The sequence below is a fragment of the Mustela erminea genome, chromosome 4 (assembly GCF_009829155.1).
Source record: "Mustela erminea isolate mMusErm1 chromosome 4, mMusErm1.Pri, whole genome shotgun sequence".
NCBI classification, from domain to species: domain Eukaryota; kingdom Metazoa; phylum Chordata; class Mammalia; order Carnivora; family Mustelidae; genus Mustela; species Mustela erminea.
Window position 1 is genome coordinate 8,300,818 of NC_045617.1, and position 13,198 is coordinate 8,314,015.

Consider the following 13,198-nt stretch of genomic DNA (forward strand, 5'->3'; position numbering starts at 1 on the left):
CATTAAAAATTTCTGGAAGTTTTTCTAAGGGCATGCAGAAAATGAAGAAAATTTCCTCAAGAAAATCTATCAAGAATCTGTAAGAAGAGTGAGAGTCTGTGGCATTTGAACCATGACTTCTCTTAGCTTTTTCAAAAAAATAAAATTCTATAAAGCAGTAAATTTTGTCATGTAATATGGAATTTCTAACCTATGTCTATGTCTGGTGTGTGTGATAATTGTAGAACAAAAAGGGGGGGGGGGAGGCTATTCCCGAGATGTTCCTGTATCTCATTGGACCTAAACTGTCATAAATCTGAAGTAGATTCTGATAAGACACATTAACTCTAACGTAACCATTAAGAAAACAACTCAAAAAAATACAGTGAAAAATCACTGAAGGAATGTAAATATTATGCTAGTCAATAGTTATTTAGTACAAAGGGAAACAGGAAGGAGGAAGGGAGGAACAAAAGGACATGAGACTTGGAGAAAAAAGGAAAATGTCAGGTATAAATACAACTATCTCTTAATAACATTAAATGTAAATGGATTTTCACTGGACAATAGTTCAATCAAGAGACAAATCATCAGACTGGATGAAGATATAAGGTCCAAGTGTATGTTGTCTACAGGAGAAAAACCATCGATTCAAAGAAACAAACAGGTCATGAGTAGAAGGGTGGAAAGAGATATGCCATGCAAATAGCAACCATAAGACAATTTAGAGGCTTAATCCTGTTGGACAAAAAACATGTGACTAGGGACACCTGGGTGGCTCAGTTGGTTAAGCAGCTGCCTCTGGCTCAGCTCATGATCCCAGAGTCCTGGGAATGAGTCCCACATCCAGCTCCTTGCTCAGCAGGGAGCCTGCTTCTCCCTCTGCCTCTGCCTGCCACTCTGCCTGCCTGTGCTCTCTCTCTGACAAATAAATAAATAAAATCTTTAAAAAAACATGTATCTAAAGATAAAGTGGTAAAAGTATCAAGCCATCTAGAAGATGCAGCAATATACTGCATGTATATATGTACTTAGCAAACAGAGCCCCAAATACATGAAGTAAAAAATGACAGAATTAAAGGGAAAATAGATAATTCAACAATAACAATTGGAGACATTCATACCCAACCTTCAATAACTCATATGGAAGAACTAGGCAGAAGATCAACAGGGACATAGAAGATTTGAGTAACACTTATGAACCAACAAGTTCTAACAGATATCTATGAAATGCTGCCCAACAGCAGCAGGATATATTTTTTTCCAGAATATGGAAAAGACTTTCTCAAATACTGACCATATGTTAGACCACAAAATAAACTTCATTCACTTAAAATGACTGAAGTAATGCAAAGTTTGTATTCTGACCACAATGGAATGCAATTAAGTATCAGTAACAGAAAGAAATTTGGGGAACTTAAAAAAATGTGGAAATTAATATACTCTTTAATAAGCAATGAGTCACGAGGAAATCATCAGGGAAAGTAGAAAATGCTTTCAAAGAATGAAAATGAAGACACAGCATACCAAAATGTCTAGGATGAAGCTAAAGCTGTGCTTAGAGGGAAATGTATAACCATAAATACCAATCATAATGTAAGAAGAAAGATTTCAAATTAATAACCTAACCCTCCAGCTGGAGGCACTGAAAAGAAGAACAGCAGTCTAAACATAAGCAGGCAGAAGGAAGGAAGTAATACAGGTTAGAGTGGAAATTCATAAAATGGAGAATAGAAAAACAAGAGAGAAAATCAACAAAAGCAAAACCTGGTTCTTTGAAAAGACTGACAAAAGCTTAACTAGAAAAGTATATGTATTTTAAGAAAATGTGATGGACTTTCATTTTGTAACCTGGAGTCATCTCCCTGCACATTCTCAGTTTTCCAGGCAGGATGGAGCATAGGATGTACGGCTGAAATCCACAGCAGCAATAATAAGTGGGTGGTGTGGCAAGTGGCACAACTAGCTTACACCATAGCACGGCTCTGTAGAGCTTAGCAGGAACAAGAGAGTGACATCAAGACCCCTGGTGGACTGTTGAGCCAGAAGAACTTGAAGGTACTGGCCAACTCTGAGAGTTTCTGATTTTACAAATTTCAGCAAAATGTCCAAAATAACATAGTACACATATTAATAGATCTGGTCCCACAAATTTCTGCTATTAAAATGTTGGGAAATACAGCACCATTTAACAATGATACTTTAAAAAAAAATTCCAGGGATACACAATGCTGTGATTTATTCAGTTCATTTGGCCAGTGTTGCTGGATGGATGCTGTATGTGAATATTTGTGTATGCAGTGCAGCCAACGGGCATGTCTTCAGGAAATACAGATACACAGCTAAGTGAGCAGTGTGGAGAGGAGATTGGCAGGTAAGCTTGATCCCTGGTGGTCTGGTCTTCTCTGAATATTTCAAGGACTATTAAATCAATTAGTTGATTGCCACAGCCAACAAGGGCATTCTTACCCTCTTGTCCTGTCTGAGAGGAAGGCATCATTAGCGGCTATTACCTTCTGTGACAGAGACCAACCTGCCTCTTGTATGTCTCCCCAGAATCTTGTACTGAGCCTGGCACATGCAACAAAGGTATAAGAACAATAACCATGGTATTTGGAGTGTTTACAATGTGCCAGCCTCCTGTCATGTATCTCTGACCCCTTCTGTGTTATCTATGTGCCTGGGGAGGGCATCTTCAGTATCACATCATCGTCATCACACCCTGCAGGCTGGCTGCCTGATATGATCCCGGTGCATGCCCTCCTTGATGTTAGAAGTTTGGAAGTGATTCCTGGCTTAGCCACTTCCTCTCTGTGTGGCCTTGGGCAAGGTACTTAACCTCTCTGGGCTTCAGGTTCTCCTCCTGTGAAATAGAGTGAATGCTAATACCTACCTCTAGGTTTATTTAAGAATTTAATGAATTAAAAGTTGCAAAGCACTTAGAGTAATGCCTGGCTGATAGCAACACTATGTTTCTTTCTTTCTTTCTTCTTCTTCTTTTTTTTTTTTTTAAAAGATTTGTCTATTTGAGAGAGAGAGAGAGCATCCACAAGCCCAGGATGAGGGGAGGGGTAGAAGGGGAGAGAGAGAATCTCAAAGCAGACTCCACTCTGAGCATGAAGCTCCAACACGGAGCTCAATCTCAGGACCCCAAGATCACAATCTGACCCCCCAAACTGAGAGTCAGACACTGAACTAACTGAGCCCATCAGGATCCCCAACATTATGTATTTCTTAAATAAATAGAACTGGGGGCACCTGGGTGGCTCAGTGGGTTAAAGCCTCTGCCTTCGGCTCAGGTCATGATCCCAGGACCCTGGGGTCGAGCCCCGCATAGGGCTCTCTGCTTGGCGGAGAGCCTGCTTCCCCCGCTCTCTCTGCCTGCCTCTCTGCCTATTTGTGATCTCTGTCTGTCGAATAAATAAATTAAAAAAAAATAAATAAATAGAACTAGTCAGCGAGTTAAAATCTCCCTTTTACTACATGAAAAAAAAAAGCCACTAATTTGCTCCAAACTTCACAGCCTTTTCTGCCAGTAGCCATGTGCTTCTGCCAGAGGGAGAAGAAGAGACCTCAGTTTCTGATATCCCCATTTAGGCCACAGCCTTTGGCCAAAGGGTCTGCATTTGTCCTCTCCTAGGATTTGTTCCCTTTCCAACACCAGCTCGAGGGCACCCCCCAAAGCTGCCTTCCCCAGCCGTGCTGAGACATGCTTTCTGCCTACTCAGATACTTGAGTATTTTGCCAAAGCAGAAACATCCTAATGAAAACTGACAACACAGACACTTGTGCCCATATCCTGTTGCCCCCACTAAGAGGAGGAGACCCTAAGTAGGAGCACAATGTCCTACTCGAGTGCCCTCCCCGGTGTGGTCACCGCTTCCATGAAGCTTCCCGTAGTATCCGCATATCCAAGATTGGTCAGCCTAGGGCCTCCAGACCCACGGCCTCCTGTCAGCGCTGCACCCCTTTCCACTTCTTCCAGCCAATATTACTGCTTCAGTGACCTTGGTGGGATGCAAATCAACCTTTCATATCCACTGTGCTTGGGTAAGTTTGCAGCGGGAACTTGAATGAGAGAACAGTAAAGCCTCGATAATACTCCACACATGTTTTGCTAAACACCATCATCTTCAGGATGCCAGATTTAACAAAAACAAACAAACAAAACCCAAAAAGGATACTCAGTTGAATTTGAATTTCAGATAAATAGCAAGTAGTTTTTTAGTATAAGTATATCCCATGCAAGGGCGCCTAGGTGGCTCAGTGGGTTAAGCCGCTGCCTTCGGCTCAGGTCATGATCTCAGAGTCCTGGGATCGAGTCCCGCATCGGGCTCTCTGCTCAGCGGAGAGCCTGCTTCCCTCTCTCTCTCTCTGCCTGCCTCTCCATCTACTTGTGATTTCTCTCTGTCAAATGAATAAATAAAATCTTAAAAAAAAAAAAGTATATCCCATGTAATAGTTGGGAGGTACTTACACTAAAAAGGTACTTGTTTATCCAAAATTTATATTTAAGTGGGTATACTGTATTTTATCTGTCAATCATACATGCCCTGGAAAGGAAGAAATCCAGGAGAAGCCCTATGAGTCTAGTCAGTATTTGGTGGGGGGACTACCTCTCTATAAATGATTTCTTTTCAAGGTGACCATGTTTTGCCTCCCACAGACAAGAGGGACCAGAGGTTGGGTTCTGGACTCAGCAGCTCAGAAGCATTAAGAGATAGGTTAGGAGATAGGAGACAGGTTCTTGTGCAAGGTAGTGTGCCCCTGTGCGACCTCAGAGTTGGACCCAAATTCCCCCTATGAGCCAAAGCTTCATCCTTCTATTTCTTTACCTCTCCTAAAGAACTACCTCATCTTTCAAAGGCACACAATTCATTAGGAATCCCCCACACTGGCAACATGCTAGCCACTCTGAAATAGAACATGCGTACTCAGCATGGGAGTCCCAAAGGATGGGGATGTCTGTGACTTCAAGTCATCAGAATTGAGCTAAGATGGAGTGATACCCATAAAAACACAGTTACATATGTGTGCACATGCTTGTATATATTCTCTTTGGTGCTTATGCTGGCTAAGGCTCGAGTATGTTACCCAAATAATCTCAGTACCAGACCCTGAGCTGTCCTGGGGCAACGGGAGCAGCATCCTGAAGAACTGAGTCTGATCTCAGAAGATGCCATCTTTAGAGGTCCCGTGAGCGCTGCAGTTAGATTTCGAAGTTATATCACATGGACCGTGAGAGATGCTGGGAAGCAGGAGGAAGAGGGAAGCAGGGAGGACAGAAGAAAGAGAGACAGAGACAAAGAGAAGCCAGGAAACGATGCCCTGGACCTCATTTCTCCTTCGGCTGGATGAACTTTCCTCTCACAATCAAACTTCTCATCTTTTAAGACTGAACGCAGAAAATATTTGACAAAATAAAATCAACCTAATCCAAGAATCGTTTGTTAGGGAACACAAGGAAAAGCACCATTGAATTGAAATGGCAAACCCAGAACATTCGAATAGGGTGATTTTCTCTCCACATACTCGATACAGGGTCCATATATAAATCTACGTGTGTAAACACATTTCTCTATAATTAAATATAATACATTCATTCTTGTCTCCAAAAGGGCTTATGCACATGATTTTTAAAAAATATATATTAGTGCATCCTTAAATTTGATTGTGGAAATAATCACATTTCCTGAAGCAAGGTGTTCTCTTTCCTTGCTCCTCAGTGCACTGATTATTAGAATGCTCTGGAAGAACAGTAAATGGAACATATATCCCTGCCCTGGGGGGTCTTGTACGCCCTCCCCCAGTGCTCCTGTGCTCTGAGGCAGTGGTGCTTCCCTACAAGCATCAGACATGGTTTATTCCCTTTTCGACTTTGGTTTGGGCACAACTGGTTTCCCAGGTGTGTGACTTTTGCAGCCACTGGGTTCCTGCTTGGGAGATCCTCATGCTTGGATGGATGCTCTGTTGTCCCCAGCAGAAAACACATCATCATTTTTGTGCAAGAGCCTTCTGTGTTCATTTTGTACTGGGTCTCGCAAACAGTTGTAGTCTGTCCCACACTTATGCATTATAATACAAAAAAAAAATCAAAATAATTATTATGTCTCCCTAGAGAACTTAGAACAGATCTCCTAAATTATTCAAATATTTTCATATTTGTAAACTCTAAATCGCTAGGAAGACAGAAGATGATTTTTTAAAAAGATTTTACTTATTTATCTGAGTGAGCGAGAGCGGGGCGTGCACAAGCAGGGGGAACAGCAGAGGGAGGGGGAGAAGCAGACTCCCCACTGAGCAGGGAGCTGGACGCAGGACTCAATCCCAGGGCCCCAGGATCATGAGCTGAGCTGAAGCTGAACCAACTGAGCCACCCAGGTGCCTTATGATGTGGTGTTTTTTTTTGTTTGTTTTTTGTTTTTTTTAATGGGGAACATGAGGCCCCAGGGATTACGTCTATGTTAGCTAACACCCATTTTTCCTAAACCTCATGCTGTGTTTCTCCTATGAGGCCGCTCCACCTCTGTGTTTCCAGAGCTCACCTTTCTCCTCCTCATTCTGAGGATTTAACCACAGAGGAAGGGGCTCTGAGCTCTGCTCTGGCCACTCTTCTCTGCATTAAACCAAAACTTTTATAGCCTGTGGAACTTAGGTAGCTCTTCACAGCCAATAACTTTCCAATCATCAAATCTCACTGTGGCTTGGCTAATGGCGAGCCTATTTTTACCTCTTTCCTCTAGTTTGCAGAGAACAGGAAAACAAAAACAAAAACAAAAACAAGATGCACCGGGTAGGGATGAAGCCAGCAGGAAGAATCAAGCTTTTCTAACTCTAGTCTCTGGTCCAGCAAGCTGGTCCTACCGTGGAGCCGTCAGGAGCCACAGATGAGAAAAGTCCTGGTTGCCGCAGACTCAGACCCTCTTGCCACCACAGACTGGCAGTGTTTCTCGGAGTTCCTCTTCTGGGAAGCCATCAACAGTCTGGTCCAGCTGCTCTCGTCGTGTGTTTTTGGACGCTCCTCTAACTTGCACTTATTATAAATCTGTGTTCTCAGTAAATGACTCTTGTGACATAAAACATATCACAACTTTACTTTGCCAGGGTTAGGTTAAATGCATTGTTGGGGCTGATGTTTTTCGAGGCAGGGTAATACTATCTTAAATAATTATCAGTTCTCCAGAGGTGAAGGGGAGAATGAGGATTTACCTTATCTGTGGGGTTTAACCCCTTCTACCTTCTATCTTATATCTTATCAAGCTTCTGTGATCTCAATCATGTTTTCTTATCTGTTTGTATTGTATCTTTGTGCATGAATCTGATATATACATAGGTATACACACATCATATATATATCATATATATACAAACCATATATATATGTCATATATAAAAATCATATACATATGGTTCTGACACAGAATTCTCAAAAAATGCTTGCCTGATTAATCAAGATATAGATCTTGATTAATCAGAAATATAAGGGCACCTGGGTGGCTCAGTCAGTTAAGCATCTGCCTTTGACCCAGGTCAAAATCCCAGTGTCCTGGGATCGAGCCCTGCATTGGGCTCCCTGCTCAGTGGGGAGTCTGCTTTTCCCTCTCCCTCCCCCCAGCTCATGCTCTCTCTCTCTCTCTCTCTCTCTCTCTTTTTTTTTTAAGATTTTATTTATTTATTTGACAGACAGAGATCACAAGTAGGCAGAGAGGCAGGCAGAGAGAAAGGAGGAAGCAGACTCCCTGCTGAGCTGAGAGCCCGATGCAGGGCTCAATCCCAGGACCCCGGGATCATGACCTGAGCCAAAGGCAGAGGCTTTAACTCACTGAGCCACCCAGGCACCCCACTCATGCTCTCTCTTGCTCACTCACTCTGTCTCTCAAATAAATAAATAAAATCTTTAAACAATAAGAAAAAGAAATACACATCTCTGTTAACACTGCTTGAAAAGTTTAGAAAAGAACGTGGCCATCTGTTGCCTGGCTTCCCACTGTGACTTTCTCTTCTGTGGGTCCACAGAACAGGTGTCATTGTTCTCTCTCAACGATGGCTGTGCATACATTCTCAGTGGGGAGAGTCTTTCAGTTCTAAAGTCAGTGGTCAGATTAAACAGGTGAGTTTAACACCAGTGCGTTATAACAACTTACTTTCTACTATGCAGTCCATAATATCCATTTTAGGTAAGTCACAAAGATTTTTTTTTAATTAACATATAATATATTATTTGCCCCAAGGGTATAGGTCTGTGAATCAGCAGTCTTACACAATTCACAGCACTTACCATAGCACATACCTTCCCCAATGTCCATAACCCAACCACCTTCTCCCTACCCCCCCAGCAACTTCAGTTTGTTTCCTGAGATTAAGAGTCTCTTATGGTTCGTCTCCCTCCCTGGTCCCATCTTGTTTCATTTTTTTTCCCTCCTTACCCCCCACCACCCCCTGCCCTGCCTCTCAAATTCCTCATATCAGAGAGATCATCTAATAATTGACTTTCTCTGATTGACTTATTTTGCTCAGCATAATACCCTCTAGTTCTACCCACGTCTCATTGCAAATAGCAAGATTTCATTTCTTTTGATGGCTGCATAGTATTCCATTGTATATATACACGACATCTTCTTTATCCATTCATCTGTTGATGGACTTCTAGGATCTTTCCATAGTTTGGCTATTGTGGACATTGCTGCTATAAACATTGGGGTGCACATGCCCCTTTGGATTATTGCATTTGTATCTTTGGGGTAAATACCCAGTAGTGCAATTCCTGGGTCATAGGGTAGCTCTATTTTCAACTTTTTGAGGAACCTCCATGCTGTTTTCCAGAGTGGTTGCACCAGCTTGCATTCCCACCAACAGTGTAGGAGGGCTCCCCTTTCTCTGCATCCTCGCCACTATCTGTCATCTCTCGACTTGTTAATTTTAGCCATTCTGACTGCTGTGAGGTGGTATCTCACTGTGGTTTTGATTTGTATTTTCCTGAAGGTGAGAATCATGAAGATTCTTATAATAAAGGCTATTTCACTAACAAAAACAGAGATGGAATGATCCCACCCCCCCCCCTTTTTAAATTCAAAACCCAAAACTTTCTCATAGAGAAAGAAGTCTGGTGCGAATGAATGATCAGGACAGTCATTTCAACATATAAAGGCAAAGACTCCCCCAGCCCTAAAAGTACCCCCTTCCCCCTTCTCAAGCTTTAAACTTTTTTTCATTATTCTCTGATTTTGAAAGCAGTTTGTGGATTTCCAGGAAAAATGGCAAATTTTCAAGCATTCCCTAGATAGGGTGGAGCCCTGCATTTCCCATTTATCTACTCCCCTTACATCAGGGCATCAACACGATGTTTGCAACCTCAGGCATTTTTTTTTTTTTTTTTTTTTTTTTTTTTACTAAGGTTCATTCGAGGGTGAACCAGAGATGACAGGCCCACTGGGATATGGGGTGAGGGGTGGGGGGAGAGGCATGAGACTCAAAGTGCAAGCAAGTGTCCTCACATTAGAAGGCCGGATAAAGCTTGAGAAGTCCCTGCTCTCTGATTTCTAACCCTTCTACAAAGCTGTTTTGTTTCCAATCTATTTTCATATAAATTTTGACTCTTTTGGAAAAGTCTTGTGACTTTCCTAGGAAAAGTCTCCAGGGGACCAAGCTTTCAAAGCCCGCTGCTAAATATGTGCCAGGCCAACACGTGCAAGGGGCATTTGTTTACAAAAACAGGGTAAATACCCAGATTGTTTCTTGCCGGCCTTATACCCCCACTGCCGCTTAACAACCAGCACTGAGACTCGCGGGCGTCTAGGGAATGTACTGTTTTGAAGCCATTTCTTCTCTGGGACTCTTGACTGTTATTATGATGTCATGCATGTTCCTCTTGTTTTGTTCCAGATGTATAACATTAACACAAAATGTTGGAGGTCACAATTGCGTTGGGCTCCAAAAACATTATTGCTTGTCTTTTCAGCGCCAGTCCCCAGAACAACTTGCTAAGGAAGGAGCTGGCATCATTTCTAGCATTTACACAATCAGAGGTCTGGGGTGTGGGGGTGGGAGTGGGGATGGGGTAGGTCCACTTACTGGGGACCCCAATAATATTATAGACCCAAAAATATGTCTAGTTCTCAAGGTAGCAGCATATTTAAGTATTATGGGTAAATCAAAAGGGCTTCGGATTGCCTTCACAATGTTATGGAAGGGCTAGTCAATACACTTACAAGATTAGTCAGTTGCAGAGACACACAGGTATGGCGAAGCCACATAGTAGCATTTCCATTGTCTGACCTCCAGGTGCCCCAAGTGAGAACAGTGTGCTTGGTATGCGAGCATAGCTTCAACCCAAATCCCCTAAACCCGTCTTCTAACCAGATAGCTAACTCTCAGTCCCATTATTTCTTATATAGAGATGCACATATGCTGGCAATGAAAACAGTGATCTCAAGAAGTCTGTGCAACAGTTATCTGTTGCTGCATACCAAATGACTCCAAAACTTCATGGCTTGAGTAACAATAATTTTCTATTACTTCTCACAGGTTCTTGCCTCAGGAATTTAGTTACGGCATAGCAGGTCTGGCCTGCCTCTGTCCCACGACTTCTGGGGCCTCAGATGGAAGGCTCAAAGGCTGGGGGCTGAAATCCTTTGATGGCTTGTCACACTCATTTCTGATAGTTGATGCTGGCTGTTGGTGGGGGCCCTAGCTGGGGCTGTGGGTCAGAATGCTCCACGGGACCTCCCCATGTGGCCTGGGCTTCCTTGTAACATGGTGATTGGCTTCTCAGTGTGACCCTCTTGAGACAAAGAGAGAACCAGCAGAGCTGAGCATATGCCTTTTATGACCTCGCCTGGCAGGCATGCACAATCTCTTCTACAGTGTCCTATCAGCCGAGGCAGTCAGAGGCCTGCTCTGGTTCTCAGACTCATCACAGAACCGTCGAGTCACACAGTAAATGTGTATTGGATCAGCCACTTCTGAAAAATACAAGCTACCAGAGGTACGTCCTTCATGCACAGTGGCTTTTCTGCGGAAGTGGTGGATTCTTTATCAACATTAGTGAAGGCACCTCCTGAATAAACATTAATGGAGCCCCGTGAGAGGTACAATGACTCTGGGTCTCCTGTGGGAGGCAACAGCCGTCAGAAAGTCCAACAATTCAGTGGAAACCCTTGAAGAACTTGCCAAATGGAAAGAGAGGAGAGCTGGTTGCTGGATTCTTCTCCCAGCTAGGCTTTTGGATCAATGTCTGGAGAGCAAAGGCTCAGCAAGTCAAGAGCCAGCAAAAGCAACACCATAAAAACAACAACGCCTACACGTTCCTGCCCTGGCTGTTTCTCTAAGCACTGTCCCATCTGACTCAGCAGACAGCAAGCTGAGGGAAGTGTGGACAGTGTCTCCCAGAGTCAGTCAGTCAACTGGGAAGGCGCTTCTCCCATGTGTGAGGAATCTGCACTTGAGTAGAAGGAGCTGGACAAAAGACCAAGCAGGATAAACAAAGTGACAAATGATCAGGAATGTGGCAGTTAGTGATGGGCATCGTGGAAACACCAGCACAACAAGTGGTGGAGAGACACCCAGGGCCATACCAGGCACAGCAGTGCACCTGCAGTGTTCGATGACAACCTCTCCCAGACTGCTGGGATTTGCGTCACACACAGCTACATCCTATGGCTGGGGACATCCTGTAGCTTTGGGCCCCAGCGGCCAGCAGAAATCCCCCAGGCTGACATTGCAGCAAGGCCAAGGTGGGAACTCCAGCTTACTGCGGGCAGTCCCTTGTTCTCCGCAGGCTGCACAGCACCCGGCAATGGGGGCTGATCAGAGCCTAGTCAGTCAATAGAGGCGTCTAGGCTAGGTGTTGTCTCCCCGTGGGGCCTGGAAGGAGTGTCAGGAGCCCTTTGAGAATGGGGAAACCAGTGAGTAACTGACAGAAATACATGGTCTTCCCTGGCTGTTTGGATCAGGGAATGAATGAAAATTATCTTTCTTTACATAGTAGATTTGGTCACGAAAAGCTAGGTGTAAATACAATCTTTGTGGATTGAACTGTATTTTAAAAGCTCTCTGACATCAAGATTAGCAAAATATTGGTAATGGTTGAAGCTGAACAAAGGCTACGTGGGGGCTCAGTAGACTATTCTATTTTGGTGTGTGCTTGAACATTTCTCAATTAAAAAGTAAGTAAATGAACAAATAAATAGCCGAACTTCTGGCAATGGATCTCTCCCTCTCTCCTCTTAAAATAAGAACAATTCACGAGTTTGATCTTTTTTGAAAAAGTAAATTTTGCAAAAAGAATGTGTAACTCTTCAAACACATTTGGCTTTTCTAGTGCTGAGCAATAGCATATTGAAATAATTTGCAGTATTAGCCCCACCTTTAATTCCTGGTAAGTTAAATTACACAAATAGGCAAGTTTCTACCTATTGGGAACATGTTTATGAAGTATCAGAAGGAGGCAGCCTGGTCGGCATGGTTACTCGGGTGACTCAGGAGTGGGCGTTCTGGGAACAGAGTCTGGTCCCATCTCTCCTCCGGCAGGTCTGGGACTGGAGGCAGCTCTACTCCCATCTCAGGGTCTCAACGTTCTCAAGGAAAGGAAGAGTTTGCTGAGGATCATTTCAGGCACTGTTCCTCCCATCAACGGGAAAAGAATTCTGGGGGTGAAAGTGGGGCCGAAAATACCAAGACCTTGGTATTGCTTGAGACAGAGGACAGGGAAGACAGGTTAGAATTTCCGTGTCCTTGGACCAGAACCAACAGAAAGCCTCACGGCCATAGGGGATGTTCCTATCATCTTCGGCTTCTCTCTCTTACTCATGGCTTCGCTCCTCCTCAAGGTAACGTCTTAGTCCGAAAAGGAAACCGATGAAAAGATGAGTAACAGCTTCTGGCTATTGAAAATATTTTCACAGTATCTTTGAATTTCTCAGATAACACAGCATATAAAGTTCATTCTCTTCATCTGGAAGAAGGAAAAGAGAACTTCGAGCAGACCGCCCAACTCGGTGCCCTGTGCAAAGTCTATGCTTGGGCCGCGACCCCACAGACACGTTTTCTTTTCCTTTCCCCTCGACTGGTAACATGACCTCTCCGGGGTCACTCTCCTCTTCACCCCTTGAGCAGAAACCAGCTATGGTATCTATAAAAGACAGCAAGGAAACACTTGATGCTCATGCTTTAATATGCTTGCAATTCCTTCTAGGCAGAGGGACTGTGACTTCTGATTTTT